Genomic DNA, 22,220 nt, shown 5'->3' with positions numbered 1-22,220 from the left:
AGAGAACAGCAGCTCTACTCTCTATTAGGCCACTAGTCAGGATATCGTTCGTATTTTCTAGAATTATTCCTGTTACTTTAATAGTTGAAATCTTCAGTATTTTGAACTTTAAGGACTATTCTGAACACCCTGGGCACGCTGTTCTATATCTCAATGGACGATGATTTCACCTTTCTTTTAACATCTAATGAAAAGTAGGTCCAACAGCAAATACCTAATTCTAGGACTCAGCATCATCAGCATCCACTGTGATGGTACCAGGACACGGTAACTCCCCTATTCTCTTGAAAATGAATGTTGGGAGGGGTTATGATGAACTCGCACAAGTAGCAAGGTGCCCAGGTACCAAAGAAATGGGATGTAAAACTAGGGAAGCTGTGTGGAGAATCAAGACCTAACAGAAGCGCTGCAGCTGCACTCTCATCCATCCTGTGCAGAACCGTTTTCTGCCTCTATAGAGACTATCCGTTAGAATCCTACATTATAAGATTTTAACTAAAAGAACTACACAAAAGTTATTTTTAAATGGGATATAAAAGGTTACATTCAACTCAGAGGATGAACAAGATGAAACGCACAGGAACAAAAAAGACTCCTCTGACCTGCCTTCTCTGTACCTCCCCGTGTCTCCAGGGCAGCCTCCAGGAATCCCAGCGGGCAGGACATGCCAGTGGAGTCTGAAGGCTGAGGATGCTCTGACACCAGAGGGCATGTGGCTTGGGTCTACTCACCCCTACAGCATCTGGCGGAGAAGACAACCTCCCTGATATTGCAGGTGTTTTAAAGCAATGAGCACAAGAATGCACAAGGTTAAACTAGTAGCACAGAAAAGGCAGAGCTATTTAACGACTAAACTACTTTCCCAACTGCAGAGAATCCTTCCCAGAGCTTGGCTACAAAGCTCAACTCCAGCACCCTCCTCCTTGGAAATAAAATGACTACATTTTTCTATCTTTTTGTTTTTACTGAAATCGACTACATGCCCACTATCTCAAGACACAAGCTCTAGATTTGCAGGGGGTAATTTACACTGTAGCTTCTTTACATCACTATAAAATCATTAGACATAAAGAGAAAACTGTATCTTAGCATTTCTCACTTGTGCAGGATTCCAATCAAAGAAGATTGGGGTTGGTTAACTCGTCAGAGTGACACTTTTAAGATAAATGAATAGATGAAATAGTAATGCTGTTAGAGAGAGAGTAACAAGTCAGAGATTGTATGGCACGAAGCAGCGATCTCAAATTCAAAGCAAGCAAGCAGATTTGGCTTATTTTGTAACCTAATTCTCTTCCATACCTACCAACCACGTTCTTATCATTTAACCAGCCACAGACTATGTATCAGTGGAATGATCTATGAACATGAGGAGGCAAAGTCTGGGCCATGAGTCCAGTGACTGCTTACTGTGTCTGTGTTCACTCCCATGTGGGTCGAGGCCACAACTGTTGATTTCCATCCAACAACTGTGGTAACAGCAGGTGTGTGTGCCACATGTGCACAAACATCTCCAGAGTGCCCAAGCAACCGAGGCACAAGCACCTGTGCCAGCTAAGCCTGCTTCACTAATCTGGACTCTCTGAGGCTCAGGGGCATATGTAAGAAATCTCTTAACCCTGTCACATCGACGCTACCGCAATCCACGACATCAGTCCCCAATATCTCTTCACCTCCACACTGCAACCACATTAGTGCCAAAGGAAAGCACCTCTTGGCTACTCTTGAAGGAACAGAGTAATTGTGTGAGGTCGATGGGCAGGCAGTTCACCGGGAAACAGAAGAGATAGAGAAATTTCCCTGTAGATATTTTTCACAAGTTATGATAACAGGTTGCTTCACAAGCAAAATCTATAGATAGAGAGTTGCTTTGTACCTGCCTACACCAGGATGAGAGGTAGGGAATAGAGCTCGGGGTTACCTTTTCTGTGCTGACATCTTGTAAATGGACTATGACAACATCTGTGTCACCCTGAGGATGCACACACTGGAAAGCACTGTGGGCATACTGTACTCGTGTGGACTACATCTCAAAGTGGACGGTCAAAAGCAAAGTATTGGAATTGTTACTAAGACATTCAACATAAAACATTATCCTGTAATTAAATGCTAGCACCACTAGAGATGGGCAGGAGTCATTTTGAGTAGATATAGTAGATATGTTATTTCATCTTTCCTGAGAGCACACAGTGTTCAGATGTATAGATGTACAATAATACTATCTAAAATAGGCCTAATGTTTAATGCCTTGGGCAGGAACTCCTATAGAGAATTAAGTATATGTATCCCAAGCAACAACCACACTGCGTGGCTAATGTTCTGAACACAGAGATGGCCATCCCAGCATTCACTGCTACTTTTCAGTTGCTAATTAAATACAAGGCTGAGCCCTGAAGAGCAAATATGTAACATTTCATAATCACAGTTGTTATAGACTGTTTGGGTCTCTGTATAAAAAATACATAAGATTTTTAAAAATACATTTAAGGCAAACTATGTCCATGCATTTGTGTGTGTGCATGTCTATTTCTTCATTTATCTGCCATACCAGGCATTGAATACGGGTCTTCACATATGCTAGGCGCGTGTTCTACTACTGAGCCAGACCCTAAACTCAGAAAGTACTTTTTATCAAACTGCCTCCTTAGCAGTCCAACAACCATGATTATACATCCTTATGATTTTCACCCTAAAAAATAAACCATTTTATAAATAGCTTGGTTTCCTACCACATGAGTACTGTTTTCTAGGTGATCTACCTAACTCCTACAAACACTGGCTGAATCTGCCCGTCTTAATTTGTCCTTTTATCAGTAAAACCAGAAAAAGCACACCTTCACCCCAAAACTTTAGACAACTTTCCCACGGTTTCATTCCACAAACACATGCTTATAGATTGGAATGGTGACCTAACCCAGGGCCCACTGAGCTAAATCCGCAACCCCAGTTGACTTTCTATGCTGACTTTCACATTTCTAGAGTGTTTCCATTTCGTGCAGCCACCTTTGATCCCAGAAGAAGAGCCACTAGCATATTCCCAATGAAAAGCTAGAAGTGGTCACCACAATCTCCAACCTCATTTATGTAATCCTGTTTGGTAATGGAAATCCTGGAAAAGACCTAACGATCTACTGGGAGGACCCAGTGGGGAGTACCAGACTCCAGCTTCCAACTGTTCTGCCACTGGACCAAACTGGGGCCTGAATTTGTTCAAGAGCTGATCAATTTTACTTTTAGAATTTGCTAGTTTGTGTAAAAGTTTAGAAAGTACCCAGAATACTTGAAATTGTCTTTTAAAGTATCAAAGTTCCCTGAAGAGCCTTAGCATGATGGTACATGGCTGTAATACCAATTCTGGGAATGCTGAGGCAGAAGAATTGAATGTTTAAGGCCAGTCTGGTTACAGAGACGCTGTCTCAAAAACAGTATTTAAATGTTTTACTAACAACAAAATGTACTTCCCATATTCTCTTATGGTTTAATATGATCCTGGAGAAAGGATGATGCCCCTTATGACTTGATTTTGTTTTATATGGATGTCATTTTTCTCTCTTAATTCCTTACTAGGCCATTGTTTTTTCTCAAAATGAACAAATGCTCTTACTTATAGCCTTCATTATGGCCTTAAATCAAAATTTCCAAACTTCCGAGATTTGTCTTAAAATATTTTGTCTTAAACAAATTTGTCTTACTATTAAGGCAAAGCAGAATGAATACCATATATCCTAGGAATGGGGAAGAACTGTCATTGTTTGAAGTAGTGTATAAACTAAATTAGAATCTTCATGTACTTTATCTTTTAACAAACAACAGCCTGTACCACTGAGAAGTGCTTGGCTCTAAGTCCACTTGTTGACAGTTTCTATGAAATGAGCTAAGTATATTTTGTAGCAAAGTCCGCAACCATTAAAACATTGGATGCTTCACTTTAAGTCCAAAACCTGTTACACTCGAACCTGAAACAAGTTTTGTTTTGGTTAGTTTGTTTTTAAGCAGGATCTTTCTGTTCTGTAACTCTGACTGTCCTGGAAACTTCCCCCATGTAGACCAAACTGGCCTTGAATTCATAGGAATCCTCCTGCCTCTGCCTCCCAAGTGTTGGAATTAAAGGCGTGGACTACTACACCCAGCTCTGAAAAGTTTTCATAGTATTTTCCCCCTTTACTAAAAATACTTTTTAACTCAGAGCAGAGATTATCTCCCCACCTCTGCAAACCTCTGGCCAGGCTTAGTCAGTTATGGCCTCTTCTTAAAGTTGGCCCCTGTCAGTGTAGTTGACTCCCTATTTACCTTTGACATATTTTTTAAAAATAAACAAAAACTCCATGTTTAAAAATTTTCATTCTTTAAAACTTTTAATACTGTGAATCTTTTACAATCTATATCATTTATTAGATGTTTATATTAACTAAACCAACAGATATATTAAAAATTTTTTTAATTGTTTTCCCCCATGGCTGGGAGGATAAACACTTCTCTTAGAGTACCTGTGTGTACCTATCTGTAACATAAAACATGTTAGGCAGAAGTGTGAACATCCAATTGTTCACTTAGTAACCATTTCTTCTATACCCCACTGTGGTAGTTTGAATGTAACTGGCCCCCATAATTGTATAGGGAGTGGCACTATCAGGAGACATGGCCTTGTTGGAGGAAGTGTGTCACCATGGGGGTGGTGGGCTTTGAGGTTTCCTATGCTCAGAATATCACGAGTGTGTTAGCTGACTTTCTGTTGCCTGCGAGATGTGGGACTCTCAGCTATTCCTCCAGCACCGTGTCTGCATGCCATGCTCCCTGCCATGATGACAACGGACTAAACCTCTGAAACTGTAAGTGAGCCACCTCAATTAATTATGTTTTTCTTCTAAGAGGTGCCGTGGTCATGGTGTCTCTTCACAGCAATGAAAACTCTAAGACACCCATATACTGTATTTTATGCCAGTCAACAGGGATAGACAGTTCCTGCCTCATAAAGGTTGGCTGGCATTCAGGAGAGCAGAAACACCTGAAATAATAAATACCCAAAACACATCCCAATGTGGAGCTGAGCGCATAGAAGGACACAGGACAGGCGTCAGAGGGTCAGCACAGGGAGGGGCCAGGGAGGTCCTCTCTGCACAAGAACACCTAACACGAAAGCAAGTGATGCTCACCAAGGAGGTGGGGATGGTGCGGTGAGCATGCTCACTACAGCAAACGGAACGCAGGCAAAGGCAGGGTTCGCAGCTCCCTCGGGAGTCCAGAATGGAAGACAGCAGTGAAACCCAAGCTCTGCCACGTCTTACACCTGACACAATCACCGCCTCCTTCCTCCAGCCTCCATCACAGCGCTCTAACATCGCACATGAGGATAGCAAGATCGGACCTCGAAGGACTGCTACAACCACCAACTGAGAAGACAAAAGTGTGTGTTTATCACTGGGGCTGTTGGGGACCAGGGCTGTTACAATGAAGTCCTTATCTTTGCCACCAGACTCTAACACCTGTAAGGCCAGAATCCTTACAAGAATAATCATGTACACGGAGATTCTCAATGAGTATTTGCACTTCTGCAAACTACCTATAAGTCTATACTAACATATCTAATCATATGTAATTAAATTTTGAAAGAAGTGTCATGGTGACATTTATTCTTACATATTTTCTGTTTTAGTCACTTACGAAATGCAGAGAGCTGGTAAATGAGCAAAGTTGGTAAATGTTTCTCTTGTGCAAAGAGGCTCCTAACAACAGACATGCCCGGCAAGCCCAGAAGCAGGTGCTCGCAACAGACTGTAAACCTAATCCCAAAGAGAGCCTTTCTCTCCACAGACAGTCCGGAAGGTCCAAGCACAGATGCATCTGCCCTCTGGCCTGGGAAAACAGGGGTCATGACTCAACACTGAAATTCATAATGGCAACTGGCAGCATCTGTTGGGAACAGCCGAGGTTCCTCTTGTTTACAGTATGCAGCAATATTATGCTACTGCTCTAACCCCAGCTTCAACAGTCTTATCCCAAGACAATCGGCGTCTGGGCGAATTAGACCCACTGTTAAAAAGTGACTTCTTAGCAATGCTGTGTACAAGTCACAGACTGGGCAAGAGCTGCTGAGGCTAAGCCCAAACTGGCTTGATGAGATCAAGCCACTGAAACCAAACTTCCTTTTCTTTTCCGTTTTCTTTGTGACATCTGCTGTTTGAGTAAATGGACGTATATACTAGCCTTGAAAAATGACTCCTCAAGGGACTTATGCAGGGAGAGGCAGCAGTAGCCACATTCTGAGAATTATGGCGTGCAACAAGCTGTACCCACCACTTTCTTCCTACGTGAAAGAAGAACGTATTAGTAGGTGAGTAGGCTGGAAGAGAACAGACACACTGAAGGTGCTGGTGCCTCGGTTTCAACTGTCCTACCTTCTTCTGAACACACCTCACACACGATTAACACTTATGGTAACTTGGAACATGAAGACGAGAAAGTTGACCCTAGAAAAGGTTTTTGAAGGAGAAACCACCAAATAAAGTGGGGCAGTGGGGAGACAGAGAAGGAGAATAGGAAAATAAAAATGACCCCAGGACAGCAACTCGAAGTTCTGAGCGACACAGGATTGTCACCTGTGGGTCGCGTGCACTGATAGCCTGAGTGCTCACCCAACATGACCCCTGTGGTCAAACATCCCCCCAGCCATCAGCTCCTCGCTCCTTGGCTCTATTTTATATTTGGTAATCTGTGGGGGCATCTTTCATTGTCACAAAGATGGGGGTACAATCCACCACACACCTACTCCCCACACTCAGTGACATCCTGCCCGACTCCACAGGATTTTCTCAGGCATCCTCAAGCAGGAGAAAACCCTAAGCTCTGCACCTGACTCCACTCTATTTTCGAAGAGGAACCATTTCCAGCACTGTACATTGCTCCTTCCAGAACAGTACCTCGCACATGGATAGAAGAAAGCTCCGCTCTGAAAGTGTAGCAAGTACTGCTCACCACTCGAGAAAATCATGGCATTGGGGGCCACACGGCTCACACTATGTGAGTCACGAGTGGGAAACATTTGCAGCTCTCTGGATCCAGAAGTCTCACGGCAATGGGTATCAATGTAGTTGAGGACAGCATCCCACGTTCCGAAGAGAGAACTGATATCAAGATGTACTCTGCTGACTGGCCACAGAGCCCCAAATCTTCAGTGCCGCTCGAGGCAGCCTTCTGCTCCTGAGCGGAGCTGGTTGTCCCCGCTCAAGCCTCCAGCAATGAAGGCTGGTTGGGTTCCCACAGCATGCCAGCACTTTCAGAGGCTCTCAGCTGTGTAGAGTCACAGCTAAACATTCACACAACTAAATAAATGCTCGCAAATGCCAACTTCTTCCACTTGTTCTTTGCTAGCAAGAATACAGTGCTGATGTTTTGGGAAGGTACCAGTCTTATTTCAGTCAGTACACTGGATATCACATACTCCATAAGCAGAGAGGTGGGTATGACCATGCTATCACCAGTCCAAACATATCTTGGCATGTTCCAGTTTTACCTTAATTGCATTTTTAACACTGAAATACATACCACAATTAATTATAAATTTAAATATAAAGGCAGGATAGTATGAGTCCCTTTAAACGGACCTGAATTTCTGCCTTTCACTTCGTGAGCACATACCTAAAATTCTGACTAATTTTGGTTCGTCCCAACCTATAATTAGAATGATTCAACACCATCAATTACAATACATGTTCAAACCACCTAAATAAGAAAGCAAGCTTTTCCCTACCAAGTAAATCTTTATAAAGCCAAAACTATCCTAAAATTGTAAAGGTTTTGGTCATCATAAGATGTGATCTGTACCTGTTCAAGTCCACATGTGGCCTCATGATACAACTCACCACGTCAGGGACCCCCAGAAGGGCACAAAAGGAGGTGGGCAAGGGAGGGCTCTTGCCAGTCCTTCCTGTTCCTGAGCACCTTCGAGGCAGCTGCAGCTCTGCTGTGTGCCTTCCTCTCTGACATTCCCCGGCCACTTGTCCTCTGACACGTCTGACATACTTTTGTCAATCACAGGCTCACGTGGTCGTGGCTGCGGACCATTTTGTGTGCTTCAAAAATAGCTTATGCTCAGCACTCCAGCTGAAACGTCAGGAAGGGCAGCAGGCAAAGGTCTCAACGTGTGGGTGGCTCTCCTCTTATGATAGCCATCAAAGGCTCTGTCCTGACACCCCACAAAACAGACCAGAAGCAGAGCGCTCGGAGCAGACAGCGCACTGTGACATACAAGCACAACTCCCCTCGCCAGAAACTCAACAGGCACTAACAAGAAAGCACATATACACCTTTTTTCTCCTTTTCCCTTATTGGGGGTTCGGCTTCCTCCATTGGGAACCCTGCCTGGGCCTGCTTGATGGCATTGTTCCAACAGAGGAGAGCCAGGACACAGATGTTCAGGGACCTCCACAAGGGAATACAGGCTAACGGTTAGCGACAGTTGTACTCATTGTGAACTTCAGATGTAACAGGTGTGCTAGGAGCAAAGCTGGACTCTGGACTCTGCTTCATCCTTGTTCTCCAGCCCCTCACGGCTGAAAGGAAGTGACTGCTGCTTCTTCAAATTTCCTATTTCTATTACTAACCCACTTTGGAGCAGGAATCTCCGCCAAGTGACTTAAACCCGGTAATGTGATTCCATCCGACTGATACAGTGTAACTCCTGGCTGAGGCTCAGGGCAATCACTCTCGGCTCTAAGGGAATCTGTTACACAAGTCTTCCTTCCCCACAGAGCCAGCCATCTTCATCTGCCATTTCCTGTACAGCTTAGAGGAACTTGGTCCCGAGAACACAAGATACACTGAGTCTCTCCTCAGCTGATGGCACTAAAGATACAACCAGCCCAGGTCCTTGGCAAAATCTCCAAGCCACACTCCATATAAGGCAGCCCATTGGTGAAGGTCTCTTTAACATCAATGTGCTGGTCCTCCACTTTCTCCTCTTGCTGCAAGTGACAGACAATATCCTCACTTTAACCCTCCAAATGATGACGTCAGAGCCAGTGCCCTAATCTCTGTGACACAGTGTGAGCTGCTGGCATTGATATGCTTCCTGAAGGCTTTAAAGATAGAATCACCAAAGTCCCTGAAAAACCTCATGGACTGGGGGGCGGGGTGTGGAACAAAACAACCTGGCTGGCAAACTGGGCTCTTAAAATAGCACAGTGTTTTCCTATTTCTGCATGTTTTCCCCAAAGCTGTCCCATGAGCCTCAGCTCTTCATATCACGAAGCCCTGAGAGGACTCTCCTCTGTCTGGCGACAGTAGCTTTGCCACTGGGGATGCTGCTCACACCTATCCTCTACCCTGAGTCTGGAGGAAAGCTTCAGCCAGCCCTTCCCTCCTCCCTTCTGCCATCAAGAAGCTCTGTCCACAGGTTCCTAGTGTGAGGTAAGTACTGAGGGATGCTGGGCTACCAAAGCCACTTTCAAACAGATTGGTCAAGGCAGACACCATGCTCCACCAAGTTTCAGGGACATCGTGAATAAGCACACAATTTAAAATAAAGCAATGCCTGGCAAAAGTAAAGTACTTTGATGAACCCTCCCCCTGACTGACCTGAACGACGGCATTCAGATTTTTGGATTACTAACTCGAGACTCCGTAAGTAAAGTTATTCTGCTTGCCCATCAGTTCTCTAGGTGAATCCTATTGGTGACAGGAAGCTGCATCTAACAGCTCTACCCGGTCTCCAGCTTCTAGGATCATTCATGAGGGCCAGCCGGCGAGCCTCTTCCACACTTACTCTGTAGCCTTCGGAAGCGCTGAGAGTGCGCACATTGCGGCTGTCGCCTGCTGCGGTGTAACTTTAGCGCCTCTTTCTTCGCTTCATTCTGACTGCAGCAAAGGACCTGAGGCTCAGTGTGCCGAGGCACCTCTCATTACGCTCTGAGCAACCTAAAATCCTAAAATAGCTCGCAGCTTTCCCTGCATCGTAAAAAATCACAGAAAGGACAAATAATGGAATCTCTGTTTAAAAGGAACAGTGTCCAGTCGGCCTGAAGATGATACAGGATTCTGGCTGTGTGTACTTTCTAAAAACAAAATAAATGCATTCTTCTAGTACAAAAATAATCAACAAGTGGAAAGGGGGCAAACAGATTATTAATCAGAATTAAACATGTAAATTCTCAAAGATAGGATCTAGCAGTATATAAAAAAATATGTGTTGGTCATGGTGCAAAAGCTTCAATCCCAGGACTCAGAAGGCTGCCGCAGGATTGTGAGTTTGAGGCCTGTTTGAACTATGTAACAAGACCGTGTACAAATAAGTAAGTAAATAAACAAAGTTGCAAGCTATGCTTCAAGAACGCTGATCTTTATTAGTATTGTTTTCATCGAGGGCATGGGACATACCTCACCGGCGGAGTGCTTGCTGATCTTTATTAGTATTGTTTTCATCGGGGGCATGGGACGTATCTCACCGGCCGAGTGCTTGCCCACCATACACAAGGCTCTGACTTCAACCCCTAGCGTCTCAAAAAGGTGAAAAATACATACATTTTCACGACAAATACGGGTCACTTGTGAGTCCCAGTCAAGGGATTGAGAATATTAAACACTGAATGTTTATAAAATACATTAAGAAGATGTATATAAACTGACAGATAAAGACTAGAGTTAGAGAATTCAAGCATAAAATGTTGCACATTTAGAGAGAAGGGGTTACATATACACCAATGAGATGCCAGCCTTCAAATCGAAGATCTTGAGAGCTATGCAGTCCAACACTAGCCCAGCTTCCAGGAAGCTCGCACACACCGCTAGCCGTGGCTTCCTACTTATGTACTCTCAGGGGAGCCTGATTCGAAGAGAGCATCTTCTCCCTCTGTAGTGGGGAGCTGTTCCAGCTTTGAGGCAGGAGCCCTTAAGACCCGAGATCCCGATGCGCCAAACATCTTGGTTCCCGGTGATCCTGGATGCTAGAAGACAGACCGAGTCAGAGTTCTCCAGAGAACCCTGCTGGACTGCACCTCACCTCTCCTGGATCCTGTAACCAATCCCTTTACTGGCTGTAAGTTACCCCAAAATAAACTACATGGAGTTGCCCTGGTACACCCCCACACACACACATTGCCCCTTCCTTTACCTAACAAGACAGGCAATGCTGGCAGGTCAAGGGGGCCAGTCGCTGTGCACCTTTCTATCACAAGCCTCCCCAATGAACAGGAGACGGGAAAGAAGTTGCAATGCAAATAACACCAACCTCCTAGCATGAAGCCTAGCGTGTTCCAGGAGGAGCTCCCAAAGAGCACCATGGGACCTGGCACACTCCATAAAGCCTGACCTGAACAGCAGGGGGCCTAGCACGTGACTCTGTTTAGCCCATCTTCTGAGAGGAACTCAAAAGATCTCATTCATTTCGTTGCATCCTTCTCCATCTCTTTCTAGATAAGAGACCACAAGTGTTACTTTGCACAAGACAAAAGAATTTGAGATCTGGGACTCTTAGGGAAAGATTCTCAGGTTATACAGAAGCAGCTGGGACCCCATAAGCAAAGCCACTGACTATAAACCCAAAGCTTGGGTGAACCTAGGACTGAGATTCACACATGGTAGAGACGGATCACCGACCCTTCTTCCCTCAGTTCCAGGCACACTGGCAGAAGACAGAGGTTTCAAAGGCAGTCACAGAGGCGGCAGTTCAAACCTCTTCCTGAGACAACTGGCTTCAAGCCCAGGACGCTCTCTGTCACTTTTAACAATCCCGTTCTTGTGTGCAGGGAGATGCTTCAATCAGAAGGGTATCTTCCACATCCCACGCCACCCAAGGAGGAAGGGATAGGGAGGCGCCATATGCTGAGCTGGCTTCCACATGCCTTCTCCCCTTAACAGCTCTTAGGAACTCACCAGACTTAATCAGCAGGGAATTCAGAGGCATAAAATTGGGTAAGGGGTGACCTCACAGCAATGCTGCAAGACTTACAGTTAATGCATGAAGACCTGTACTAGGTGGATGAGCCAATGTCTCTTAAATGGTGGCTCTATAAACAACTCCATCAGAATCACAGAAAGCAATCAATGTAAACCATCGAAATGCAAATTCCTAAGCTCCACCCACCACAGACACCTACAAAGGGCATCTGGAGCAAGCCTGGGAGATTCTAAGGCACACTACCCTCGGGCTGGAGCGGCCTGCGAAGGCCAGGCCAGTGGGATGTTCAGATTCCAAACAACAGAAGCTGTGAAGGACCAAGTGGTAGCTTGAACGAGATGTTCTCATAGACTTGGGCACTTGAACACTTGGTCCCCAGTTGGTGGTGCTGTTTGGGGAGATTTAGGGTGCAGTCCCGCTGTGGGAAGTCCGTGGCCGGAAGCAGGCTTGAGTGTACAGCCTCACCCCATTGCAGTTTCCTCTATGCTTTGTGCTTATGACTGAGATGGGATTTTCTCAGCTTCCTGTTCCTGATGCTGCCAGGCCTCCCTCCAGGATGGACTCTTATCCCTCTGTAAACCCAAATAACCTCTCCCTTCCGTAAGTTACCTTGGCCATGGTGTTTTATCAAAGCAAAGCAAAGTAAATATTACAGGAAGAAACTTAGAGGCAGCATCTGTCCTACTGACTTCCACACTTGAACCTCGGTCCCAATGGGAAACACTTCCCATGATGTACCTCAGAATGTGAACATATGCACAGCTCCCTCAGGCTTCAGAGTTTAATAAAAATAACTCCAGGAATGTTCGGTGAACTCTGGTATTCTCTGTGTTCTTCCTATCATGGCTATTAAAAAGAATCACTGGTCTCAAGTCACTGCCTGAAAAACAGATCAGTTTTACCCACCCACCTCCTTCCAGAGGCAGTTCCTAAGGTCAGTCCCTGTGGGAAGACACTAAGGCTCTGCCTTCTGAGTCTACAGCTGTCCCTGGGGATGCTGGCAAGGGGGAAGCACCATCACAGCAGAACATTCAGCCCATGTCCACCAGGAAACTCTGCAGGGACAAGTCTGTGCTATGGATGATTGATTGATAAATGAGTAGCCAAGCAGAACGTATAGGTGGGACTAACAGAAAGAAGAATTGAGAGAACAGGAAGAGGTAAGGGGGTGCCAGCCTGCCATCAAGGGAGCATCATGTAAAGGCAGCAGGTAAAGCCATGGAACACGTGGTGACATATAGATTAACAGAAATGGGCTGAGTATAAGAGTAAGAGCTAGACAATGGTAGGCCTGAGCTGATGGCCGAGCAGTTTAAATAATAAAAGTGTCTGTATGTTTATTTTATAAGTGGGCTACGGGACTACCAGGGCTTGGCGGGACCTGGAGAGAAAAACTCTAGCTACAAGTCTGCCCTGTACCAGATAGGAAAAGTATCCATCACTGAATGGGAATCACAATCATGAAGTGTCCCCTCAGAAACCAGAAACAGTCACAAGCTTCTCAAGAACTGTTCGAGCACACCAAACACACAAGACAACGTTCCCATGGTGTTAGTAGAACAGTTATCCCAGGTCTTATTTTTGCACTGAAGTGGGATTATCATTCTGAATATAAGAATGGTTCCAGAGACAGAGCTCTAAAGTGGCTTCCCTACTCCACAGGCAAATTAAAACAAATGAAGAGTAATTAGAGCAAAAATCAACATTCTTCATCTCTCCACCTCACATAGATACTCAAAGCACTTGGCCCTACATCCAGTTCCCCCTCCTTGTGGCTCAGGTCAAATTCCATAAGTACTTTCCATCTCACACAGGCAAAGCCACATCACAAAAGTGGCCTCATGCTACATCTGCAGCCTGAGGTCCCTGATTCATCTTGGACCTTATACTTATCTCTTCACCTATAACCACATCTGAGGCTGCGACTTCTGATAAACCCTGCAAACTATGATGCAGAACCACAGCTTCCGTGGGCAGAGCAGCTACCCAGCCACCCTGAAGAATTCAGGATGCTGACAGCCCTACAGTCCTGTAAGGATCCTTTTCAGCATCTGTGGACATCACAATTGCCCATGTCTCCCCAGTCACCACGCTGACAGTGACGCAGGGACAGACGGGACTGTGGAGCCCACGGGGAGTGGAACCCTGGCTGCACTAGCCTAGGGCAGTGAGGCATGCTGGAGCAGGCACCAAGTCAGCACAGGCAGAGCCAGGCACTGCCCTACCATCCTCCCAGCCTTCCAAACTTTGCTAACTTATTTATTTATTATTTTGATAACAACTTTGTGGTCAGATGTGGGGGGAGGGGGACATGGGACGGGGGGACGGGCAGTTGGCTCACATCTTCAAATACTATCACTGGAAAACTAAGAATTTTTTTTCCAATTAAATGACACTAGATCATTAAAACAGTATTTCTTCTGTGCTCTTGCTATCAGCCTTCTATGTGCATCATTATGCTTTCATAATAAAATTATGAAAACCACTTTAATGCTCATTAGACACTCACTACGTGCCAGGCACCATCCTAAGCGTTTTAACAGACTTCTCCATTGAGTCATCTTGACAGCCTGCAAGGTGAATAATTTACCTTTGGAAACACAGAGAGGGCAGGAATTTGCCAGAGTTTACACAGCAGAAAGCTGGGGTGGACACTCAACTCCGACAGCCTGAATCCATGTATCTACACTCTGCACACTGAACGGTGTGAGCCCTTTCCTTTCAGTGTTAACTCTTCCGTTCGTTTTTTAAAGACTTGTTTGAATTGTATAACCTTAGGTTAAAAATACCAAGTGGGTCAGAGCGAGGGCTAGACAGTTAAAAGCACTGACTGCTCTTCCAGAGGACCAAGTTCAATTCCTAGCACCCACTGGGGTTAACAATCAGCTGTAACTCTGGTCCCAAAGGATCCCATGCCCTCTTTGGTCTCCTTAGGTACTGTACACTTATGGTACACAGATACATATGCAGGCAAAACATCCACACACAAAAAATAATAAAGGAATTTTAAAAACCTACTTTGAGAAAAGTACATGAGCCTCCTGTTTGTAGCAAACTGCATTTACATCAAGGTTAATGCATAAAAAGCACCTTGGTTCGCCGGGCGGTGGTGGCGCACGCCTTTAATCCTAGCACTCAGGAGGCAGAGGCAGGCGGATCTCTGTGACTTCGAGGCCAGCCTGGTCTACAAAGCGAGTTCCAGGAAAGGCACCAAAACTACACAGAGAAACCCTGTCTCGAAAAAACAAAAAAAAAACAAAAAAAAAAAACAAAAAACAAAAAAAAAAAACACCTTGGTTCTTCAACAAGAGAGCAACTTCTTTACAAATTACCAGTTTACATGCTTAATTTCAAACATGTAGGTCACGTTTTTAATATTTTCCAAAGCCTGGGGGAACTAACTCTATTAGCAAAATAACATAAAAGACAATTCAATCTCATACTACCTTCTGCAAACCTCTGGTGATGGTGTGCCATGCTGGGACCGGGGACTGAGCTCCATAAGGGTCTGCAGGGGCCTCCTATGAGTGCTACCCACTGACTGGGGGTGCCCACACCCATACAGCTGCTCCTGGTCTACCACTGCCATCTCTTCACTGATGTAGCCAAGTGTGCCCTTTCCATCACTAAGGAAAGACAGTTTTCCTGTAACTGAGAAATCTCATTTCAGCAGCTGTATATGCCTGTGCCTGAGCAAACTGCACTTAAGGCTGGCTATCAGGAGAAGGTTCCAGAACCCCTAACCCCAGTGGGTCAGGATAAAAGGCTGTGTGACACTCGGATGGAGCAGGTCCCACTGCCCACTCCTGAGCATCCAGAGCTGAGAACTGAGGATAAGAAAGGGGCTACAGACGTGGGAAGATCTCCTTTCTGTAAGCTCTGGTTCACTCCAGACACTGGAGAGAGGCTCCAGATGGCCTGGAACTGAGCATACCACATAGCAAACAGATCTTGGGACACTGTGGGTTCTGCTTCTACCTTTTTGTTTATGTTGCTGCTGATGAATTTCTGAGTCCAGGTAGCCTTAATATTGACTATCTTTAAGAAGTGTGTACAGGAATCCCTGCATCTCTAGACCTTTTGACACTGGCATGTAAGGCTAGAGGAGCAGGTTACACCTAGTTGTCTGCCAACATGCCTGCACACTTGCCCTGAACTTATTCATCCCACTGAAGGCTCACATTTGCTGCCTAATTCTTGGAAGGGGTAAAAGCAGATCAGACCCTAGCCCTGGGCCAGGCTGATGATGTTCATGCTCTCCTTAGATGTGGGCCCAGGCTGGCAATCCACTATTCACGGTTATTACAGTAGCCCAACTAGACAAGATGAACAGGCTGGTAATAAGAGAAGGGGAAAAAAAGAAAAAACAAATGCACTGACCAAGTTTAGGACCCAGTGAGGTAGTTTACCATAAACCACTGGGCCCTGCTACAAGAGAAGAATATGTTTGCAGTGCTGTTCCCATGCTAGCATAGACCACATGAATTACACAGTGATAACACAACGCACGGAGTCTTTCAGAACTAAGAGACACGAGTTAAGTCCATGTAGATGTGTTCTATTTGCCTTTTGTTGCTTTGACAAAACAATGACCAAAACCAACTTGGAGGAAAGGTTCATTTCAGCTTACAGGTGAGAGTCTGTCTGGGAGGCAGCCAGGGCAGGAGCTCAAGGCAGCAACCTAAGCAGAGACCACAGAAGTCTGCTCCCAGCTGCTCTTGTCCTCTGGTTTGCTCAGCTACCTTCCTTATACAGCCCAGGCCCACCTGCCTAGGACAATACCATCCACAGTGGGCTGAGGCCTTCGATAGCAATTAGCAGTTAAGAAAGTGTCTCAAAGACATGTCCACAGACCAATCTGATCCAGGCACTCCCTCAACTGATCCCCTCTACCCAGCTTGTTGCCAAGCTGACAACCAAGATTAGCCACCACAAGATGCACTGGGATAAGACACATCCGTGTCCGCAGTATTAGAATAGACCAGCAACGCTACTGTCAAGAAGCAATCGATCCTCCAGTGAACACTCATTTCTCTGTAGGCGGATGAATACGCCAACACCAACTCCAACAGCTCAAAGGTGAAACAAGTACAAAGTGGAAGATAAAATCCATCTTATTTTTTAAGTACACACGTAAGTAAACAAGCAGGAAAAACTAACGACGGCTAACAAATTAGTTACACCACCGGTTCAGGACCTAGGCAACTCCAGTAGCACAAAACTTGTTTGCAGATTCTGCAGGAACAGACAGAGCCAGCAGCCTGCAGGGATGGGTGCTAGAGGCAGGTTCAAGAACTCTGACAATGAGAGAGATTTGTGCTGGCTTGCTGCAATCTGGGAAGGAAGTGCCAAACAAAACCAATCAACGGACATCGTTCAAACTAGACCACATTCCCCGCTTTGTACAGAACATCTTAGTGAATCCCCGCAGTAACACCAAGAGCTACAAATTTCACTGTTGCTACAAACTTGCAGATGAGAACAGCAGGGCACAGAAAGTGAGTGGCATGGCCAAGAACCAAAAAAAAAAAAAAAAGCCACAGAGTGAGATTCAAACTTGCCTCAAGAACACAAGCACTTACTCAGTAAAGTGTACATACAATAATCCACTTGTCAACAAGAGTCAATGCTAGCATCTATGATCAAAACTAAAGTCTTTAGATAGAAGTAAAACCAGTGACTTAGTTTCTTGATTGCCACATGCATTTTTAGGAAGCGGAACCTGTACCATTGGTGAAGCGAAAAACAGATTTGTACACATTAGGTCACATGCTTTTTGAGATGGTAGGGACTGCTTAGTATGAAGCAGTGTTTAGAATGGGCAGGAACTGAAAAGTACTCTCAGGTTACATAAAAAACAAAAACAAAATAGGCTTAAATAAAAGGAGGTAAAAAAAAAAAATCAAGGTTTTATTAGTAGCATTTTCACTAGCAGCATACAAAATTCCTACCACAATGTGATGTGCCTTCAGATCTCAGCCAAGGTACGTCACTGGATCCCAAGAAGCATTAGCCATATGGAATAGCCAACAGCAGTAACAAGCAGCCCCCAGAGTAAAGTCACAGAAAGAAACCGTTAGACAGCAGGAACCTTCACCATCGCATTCCAATCAGCAGTGTGGGGAGACGCATGCTACCACTAGATGTACCGCCATCATTCTTTTTTAACTTAAAAGAATTAGGCAGGAAATTTGGGGTTGCAAAAGTAAAAGGCAACATGAGAAACCTCAAAGCACCTCTTCTAGAGCAGAAGTGCAGCATGTCTTGGCCGTTCATCTGCATTCCCTTCTCTGATCTGTACTGAGTGGGGTCTTCTAGGTGCCTTTTCTATGACGAGGAGGAAGAAACAAATACCATAACCACTGATCCATCTCTCCAGCAGAGGAACAGACACTATAAAAGAGTATTCAGTTCACTTTCTTCCAGCACGCTACGTTTTCTAGGTACTATGTTTAACATGATAATTTTTAAAACTATAAAGGGAAAGGAAAATCACTCTATTTGCTGATTGAAGATCAATGAGTGAGGAGAAATGATTTAAGACAGGATGTGTTTCATTACCTAAGCTGTCTCCTTCATGTTGGTCAGAAATGAAGACATAAAACACCGCATATTGACTGGTGTCACAGACAAATCAATGAAGTCTTATATCATCAACCTGAAATATAACACTCAGTTTAATTTCTCCATTAAAAAATAATTAGGTGAAACAAAGTGACAAAGGGATCAACTTCTGGTCTGGATTACAAAAAGCTTGTCGTTGCTTCTACTGTGCTCCCTCAGACTTTCTGGGGAGCTATAGTAAGGAAGCGTTTTCAACAGAGTACTTTCCCCTAAGCTTTCCAGGACTCTGTGGGGTAGATTAACCCGTGCTTCCATGCTCAGACTACCCCATGATCTTCTAGAAAACAAGGGCTGGGGGAGTGACAGGAGCCAGTGTCAAATCAACCAGCCACAGTGGCCACTGCCATTGATAGCCTGGACACAGAAATTCAATTTCTAAAGCACTGAGCAATATGTTCCCTAGGTCATAGACAGTGTCACCTTTGGGGTATAGGCAATTTGTCTATTATCCTGAATGCCATGATTTACTGGCCTGTCAAAAACAAGCTATTTCCAGCCTATAAAACGCCCAGTCCACCTGAACCACGTGGGACTCAAAGGGAAATCCCCGATAGCTGCCATCAGCAGCCCACAGTGGGCTTCCGCCCAGCCGTGCTGGGGAGCCTGCTACGGCTCCTCCTCCGGCTGGCCGCACAGACCCACCTTACCTTCTCAGCGCCAGGTCTACTCGTTTGGTCGGATAAAAACACAGCCACTAGATTTTGTGTCTTTTTCTTCTCTTTCTTTTATCAAGCACAGTCTGTGCTTCCTGTACCCTCTCGGACGTGTGGCCTTCAAAAGAGGATACAAAGTCGGGTGGGTAGGGAAGAGGGATAAGATCTGGGAGGAAGTGGGGCAAGAATGAATTGCACAGAATTCTCAAAGAACTAGTAAATAATTGGGGGGGGGGGGGGTCACCAGAGAGGCACATTAAGCACTGTCTGCTTTCTGCTCCACGAGGGTTTAAGGCCAAACTGCACTTCAGCAGCCCTGCCTCCGACGGTCAGTCCTGACTTGCGCTCCAGGGCCTTGCGGTCCTGGCCAGCAGCTTCATCAGGCAGGAATCCAGAGGTAAAGTTCACAGTCTTTCTTGCGGACACAAACATTAGTAAGGTGATCAGATACCCTCCCCCAAAGGAGCCGGAGAGAAACACACTGGGAAGAGGCTGCGGGAGACTGCAGACAGATGTTTACCAGCCCTCCCCCCTGCACCCTCCCCTACTTATTTTAACAGTACAGCCTTTATCAAACCTCTCCAAATCAATTGATTTTCCAGACACGGTTCTACTCATACTCCTAGCTGAAAACATTCAGACAACACACTGGTAATAAAAGTACAGTTGGTATAAACATAAGGGAAACAAACAGCTAACTCCCACATCAGCTCAGCCAGAGAGACAGCCAGGCCAGGGAGGAGCTGATCTCTGCTATCAGCCAGAGTCATCCAGAGACTTAACTGGGTTTGTGTTTGTGTGTGTGTGTGTGTGTGTGTGTGTGTGTGTGTGTGTGTGCGCGCGCGCGCGGTGCGCGCACACACGTGCGCATGGGTGCATATGGGTGCACGTGGGTGCATGTGTGTGTTTAAGAGCCATGGGCAGGAATGGAAGAAATTAAGAGACTGATGAGAGGGAGATGGGGCGGGATTTCTCCCTTTTCTTTTCATCTAAGAAATGCTTCTGTAAATACTTGTTTCACGACCTGCTCACAGGGAGCACACAAGTATCCAGGAGGAAGACTAGCTGAGGCTGCTCCCAATTCCACCTCACCATACAACAATCTTTTCTCAGGTCACAGCAAGCAATCGTCAATCTGCACTTTGGGCCACAAATCAAGAGTCACACATTTCGCTGCGCACTTTCCCTCAACTAGACACCAGGTCCACATCTTGTCCTGTTCTGGATTTTGATGGTCAGAAGTGGGACAAACATCATACAAACACATTAGCAGGAATGCTTTTTCTAAAGTGACCCAAAACTAAATCCAAATATAATATGTAAATTAAAAATTAAACCCCTGATGTAACAAGCCCATTTCCTGGCTATCATCAGACTTGCACCCTGGCCAGGACAGGGTTCAGTGTCCTGTTTCTTCCAGTTCTTCCTGGGGTACAGAGTGAGTAGCTCTTTCTTCAGTAACTCCGGCAATTCTTACCCACCTCTCACTCAGCTCTTCCTCAGGAACCCCGGCTGTTTTTATTGGCCTGGGCTAGAATTTAAACTTGGGGCAGGTATGGCAAACCACCCCGCACACCTGAGACACACAGGCATGTCTGAGCACATGTCTACATTTGCTAGGAAGAGGAAAACACTCCCTTGGAGGCCATGCTGTGCATAGTGGCAGCCTGCTCAACCTTGGGCTCTCTCGGATCTGCAGCCCAAGCTCCAGAAGGAACAGCAGTTTCCTTTTAAGGTGAAGCTAGGAGGAGGCAAAGCCAAGGGCAAGAACAGCAATTTCAAAATAATTTTAAGAGACATCATCTCCCCCAAAGTGATATTTATTGCAAGTATATTAAAAACATCTATCTTGGCATGCAAAACAAAACTACTCAAATCAGCAATTCATAACTTTTTACTTTTTAAGATTCCAATATTCTACTTTTATATCATTCTTTTATCCAGAAAAATCAGTTTACTCTTTCTATATACAAAATTGATCTCTGTGCACTGTGGTTCAAATCCCGATCCTGTCAGGGGACTACATTTCAAAGAGTAAAAGTGGTATCCCGTTAGAAAAAAAGGGGCTAACTCCATTTTGTAATTAAGGATTATAAAGGCATTTGGTTGGGTTTTACAGAAATAATATTACTAATAATTTACTTGACAGTAAAGATAATGATCTCAAAAACACAGCTGGACCAGGCAATGGTGGTGCATGCCTTTAATCTCAGCACTTGGGAGGCAGAGGCAGGCAGATCTCTGTGAGTTCGAAGCCAGCCTGGTCTACAGAGTGAGTTCCAGGACAGTCAGGGCTGTTACACAGAGAACCCTTGTCTCAAAAAATAAATAAATAAATAAAAAACAACAAAAAAAAGAACCACAGCTCTATAGTTCCAAATACCATATATTATACTTCTTTGTACTCACCCACACACACATACAGGCACTAAACCTGTATCATTCAATGAGTACTTTACTGATCAAAACTTCCCATTGAAAGGGCCCCCAGAATAAAACTAGTACAATTCTGATCTCTTAAAATGTGGTCCAAAGCACCAACACTCTGTGTGTGTGTGTGTGTGTGTGTGTGTGTGTGTGTGTGTGTGTGTGTGTGTGTTGGTGGATATTAGGAATCTTCAAAAGCTCTGACTACTCCTTCAGTGTCATGGCTATATGTAGCCATTTGTAAACTTGAGCAATTCCCAAAAACATAGAGAGCCAAATTCTCAGGCCTACAAGAGTAGTAGTGAAGAGAAGGAGATCACAGGAGAGAGGAAAGGGGCCAAGGAAGGGAGCCCAGAAGGGCAAAATGCAATGGGACTTCTCAGTAAGTGTGTGTGTCATTTTTTTAATTTAAAAAATTCTACTTTTTTTTTTTTTTATTTAGACATCAAACAGAGAAGTTGAACTGGTGCTTAACTAAGAGCTTGACCCCAATGACTAGCATTCATGGTGCTGAAATACAACTTTCCAAACTACTGAAGAGAAAGGCGATCGCCAATATCAACCAACTACAAACCTTGCAACCTACAACAGTGACCTGCCTCCAAAATATACTGATGTAACAGTGGTAC

At 44.9% G+C, this 22,220-nt stretch overlaps 1 protein-coding gene across 2 annotated transcripts in view; it reads right to left on the bottom strand.

Moving 5' to 3' along the window:
* The window catches only part of Trio (trio Rho guanine nucleotide exchange factor), a 310,438-nt gene that overhangs the window by 229,521 nt on the left and 58,697 nt on the right, over positions 1–22,220 (bottom strand). The window lies entirely within an intron of this gene.

Source organism: Peromyscus eremicus, chromosome 11 (genome assembly GCF_949786415.1).
Source record: "Peromyscus eremicus chromosome 11, PerEre_H2_v1, whole genome shotgun sequence".
NCBI lineage: Eukaryota > Metazoa > Chordata > Mammalia > Rodentia > Cricetidae > Peromyscus > Peromyscus eremicus.
This window is presented reverse-complemented; position numbering and strand designations above follow the sequence as displayed.